The sequence below is a fragment of the Eurypyga helias genome, unplaced genomic scaffold (assembly GCF_000690775.1).
Source record: "Eurypyga helias isolate BGI_N326 unplaced genomic scaffold, ASM69077v1 scaffold4077, whole genome shotgun sequence".
Classification (NCBI taxonomy): domain Eukaryota; kingdom Metazoa; phylum Chordata; class Aves; order Eurypygiformes; family Eurypygidae; genus Eurypyga; species Eurypyga helias.
The window spans coordinates 28,543-32,746 of NW_010263520.1; positions in this window are offsets into that span (position 1 = coordinate 28,543).

Consider the following 4,204-nt stretch of genomic DNA (forward strand, 5'->3'; position numbering starts at 1 on the left):
GCTCCAACCGGTCTATATCCTTCTGATGTTGTGGCTTCCACAGCTGGATGCAGCACTCCCGGGGGGGGCTCACAAGATCAAGAGGACAGGGGCAGAACCACCTCCCTTGACCTGCTGGCTAGAATCCAGATTGGGGAAAAAAAAAAAAAAACAACAAACAAACCCAACCACCACCCAGCATTAGACTGCATGCCAAGAAATAAAAACTGCTTTAAGTTTTTGGAAACCGAGTGTCATGGCGATGTGTCATTCTAGCCTTATGTAAATGATTACTGGTGGTGTCTGTACAGGCAACAACACAGGAATCTGAGGATGTGGGTACTGCCATTCTATGTGGCATTGCTTTGTACGTAGTCAGCCTAATGGATGCTGTAGTTCTTACACAGGCTGCGTGCATGGTTTATGCACAATTACTACTTAACAGAGATGTAGGGACCAACTTTACAGTGAATGGGACCAGATGAGGTTTGCCATCAAGGTGCTGTAAAACCAACTTCCAGTTTACCATCATGTTACACCCATATTTGTTCTGTTCATAAGAGGGGGTCTTGAAATTTTTCCAGCAGGAAAATTATGCTCCTTTTCCCTGCACTTAAATTAATAATTACATTTCCTCCACTAAATAATGAAATTTGAGTTCAGTAAAGATCAGTTCAGTCAATTGCAACCCTACAAAGCTGGCTATCATCTGGCAATCTCAATGTCAGCATCTGCTAAACCTGTGAAGAGTCTACTGCAGTCCTGTTTGTGGTTTTGTACATATTATTGTCAGAATGGTGGAAACAATTTATTCCTGAAAAAAAGAGGTCCCAAAGTTGGAGATGGAAAATTAAGGTAAGTGTGAAAGACAAGTAGCAAGTATGATCGCTGTTGGAAAAGGAAGGTAGGACAGGTCTGAGTACTGGAACACTGGATCTCCCAGTGCCTGCCTGCCTGCCCAGTAACATCTGTAAGGAAAAGGCAGAGGTTTCTTTATGAAGTTATACAGTGTGGGAATTGATAATGCAGAGTGTCAGGGTACAAGAAATGTGTTTTGTGACTTAGCTTTTGTTAGATCCTCTGCAGGATGCTGAAAAACCTCGGGGGAGGCATCTGGATGTCAACAGTTGCCTATTAAGGCTGGCAACTTGAGGTGAAAGCAGACAAGGGGGGTGGAGGGGGTAGGTGAAGGTTTGCTCCTCTGAGACAGAAAAGTCTCCAATTGTACCTGCTCACTCCTCACTATGGGGATGGATGCTTGGGAGATGCAGAGATTTTTCTGACAGATACTGATTTTACTGGAGATCAGGAGATTTTCTGCCCAACATGCAAGTCTGTCAGACATGGAGTGTAGGATAACATCCACAGCACTGACAGGCAATGTTTTTGAAGCAGGCTGGTATTCTAGAGCAAGTCAAGGTGGCGGCCTGTGTACCTTTCTGCCCCAAGTCAGAAGTAGGGCCCTCTCAGGGCATCTTACATTTGGGACAGCACAAAGACTGTCACTGAAACCAGGCTGCAGTCCTGGATTGTCCTGTTCTTGTTCTTAGGGTAAACTAAGCAAACGTTTCTAGTGTAACACTAAATTGCCAGTAGATGGCATAATGATTCCATGCTACAATAAATTTATTTTTAAAAAAATAGTGCTGAAGGAAATAACATTGCGCAATTGTGCCAATTCCATGTGTAATCATAGTAAAGCTCCTTGTGAAGGAGAGAGCTCAGTAAATGTATTAACTGGTTGTGGCCTCTCACAGTACCTTTATGCTGAATTCTTCCATCTACCTTAGCTGTCGCAGGTCTGCTTTCTTGGGTGTGCATTTTGATTTCTTCTTGCTCTAAATAGTTTCTCAAAAAGAAAAAGAAAAAAAAGGTATGAGTATTCTGATGCCCATTTAATCCTCACCATGTGTTTGCATCTTTGCTTCCTCCGAGTGTTTGTAAACCAGCACTCCTCATCTGGTGGGCGGGTGTTACCTGTACTGGGGGTCTGACTCGCAGACAGCACTAAGGCAGAGGCTGATGGGTGAAGTTGCTCCCTGCCTGTCTGCTGGAAGTCAACAGCATTGCGTATCACAGCCTGAATGGCACACAAAACAGGCTGCAGGGTGCTGTTGCTTGTGGTCCGGTGTATTGAAGCAAACCAATATCAATGACAGGATCATGCACCTTTTCAAAAGCAAAATATTTAAATAATAGCCAAAGTGCTATCTGCTTCATAGAAAGATACTTTTTCAGAGCAACTGCACTTAAATGTTCAAAGGTGAATCAAACTTTATGAAAATGCTTTCCTAATGGTGAACTCTAAGCAAAGAAAAGTACATAGCAAGTTCTGCTAGCGTTCACACTGAGAAAAGCACAGATATGATTCAGCACAGAAGTATGTTCTGTTACATTTTTGTAAACTCCTGTTAGGGGAGGAAAATAATACCCCTCTGTTGCTACTTAGAAGTATCCACCAGTATCCCAGACTATATGATTCTCTGTAAACAGCTATGATGCTCATGAATTTTTATTATGTTGCATTCCAAGAGCTCAGAGGGATTTAATTGGTCTCATCTGCTTTTTCATTTTGTACGTAAAACCAAAAGCAACAAGAATCTGGAGATAAGGATTTCAGTGCTATCAGTGTGATGGCATTACATTAGTCTAGACCTCCTCTTTGTTCAACCCATTAGGGACTGTCAGTTCCCATCCATCAGGCTGACAGTTCTGTAGCATTAGCGACAGCTGGTTGAAGTAACTCAGACAAAACGGGGAACTTGCTTGTGAGCAGGGTAGAACTTTCCAGAAACTTGCTGGTTTCTATAGAGGGAGTGAATCCATCAATGAAGAGACAGCTATAAAACAGGGAGGTCATCCTTCATTGCACTTTCAGGAGGTTGATGGAATTGTTTGGTTGTTTCAAGTGAACTGAGACTGTTGCTTGGCAGTTTTATCTGTCTTTTCTAATCAAGGATTCACTTAACATCAAGCTGCACATAAGACTTTGTTAATAGTGAATTTCCTTCCAGAAAAACACCAAAAAAAGCGCCAAACAAAAAACCCACAAAACCCAACAGGTAGCATCTCCTAGATGATGTATTAAGAAAATGAGTAGTTGGTTATATTTGGTTATATTTTGATAAATTTGTACCTGAACATTTTTATTTCTTTGTTTCCATTTGTACTACTTTTGGTTTGGGTTTTGTTTTTTTACCTAGAAGGCAAACACCCACAGCAAGGTATCAAAACTCACAAATAGCGTTGTGCAATCCACTCAAATGAGATGTTGCTATAGCTGGTCTAAATCAAAAAGGCAGTAATCAACCAAATTACTTACTTTCTCGACTGTGTACACTTAAAAACAGGGTAATCATCTTATCTGTTTGTATGAAATAGAGCTTTAACGTGTAAAGAAGTTACACAATGAGGGGAGAAGGGATGGTTTACCTAACATTAAATTGGTTGCATGCCAATGCAAGTATTAGAAGCTTTGCGTATGTAAAAACAAAGATAGTTTCTGCAATGAAAGCTGCAGGCACAGGGAAGGTTCCTACATGAGGATGAGACTCTAGCCAAGAGGCTGTTTGAGTAACTCATCAGTTTGTTAGCAGGATGGTAGAGAGAGAGAAGCTTCTTGGATTAGACTAAGAAAGAACAAATGAGGTTTCCATTTCTTTGGGTTCACAAGGCTTTAAACTTAGTAACTGCATTATGTAGGTCATAAGAATAAACTATTTGGTTGAGGAAATACTTAAAACCTGAGGCTATGTGGTGTGACAGCATCCTAATACGGTTCCTTCAGGATACTTAAAAAAATAGGAGCCTTTTTAGCCTTTAGCCTTTTTCTAACTGCGTATGAAAACTAGTAACATGAGATACCACTATAAAACCAATGTCTTTCTATAGTATACTGGAAATAGCATTGTGTCTCTGGCTTTAAGATAAATCCTACTATTTAGTGATTCTATTGGTGAGTACCTGCTTCATTAACAAAAACTGAAAAAAGTGATGCTCAGAGCTATTCAGTTCAGAGAAGCTACTTTCTAACACTCTTAAATTCTAGCATAAGTACGTTTTCACACCCAAAACTGCTGGAATTTCTCGCTTTTGTGACTTTGTGACAGAAGAACCTCATTGACTGTATGTCTTCCGGGTTGTCTCCGAAGTAGGTATCTCAAAAATACGACCAGAGCAACAATTCACATTATCCCACTCATATGGAGTGGCATACGCTCTCAAA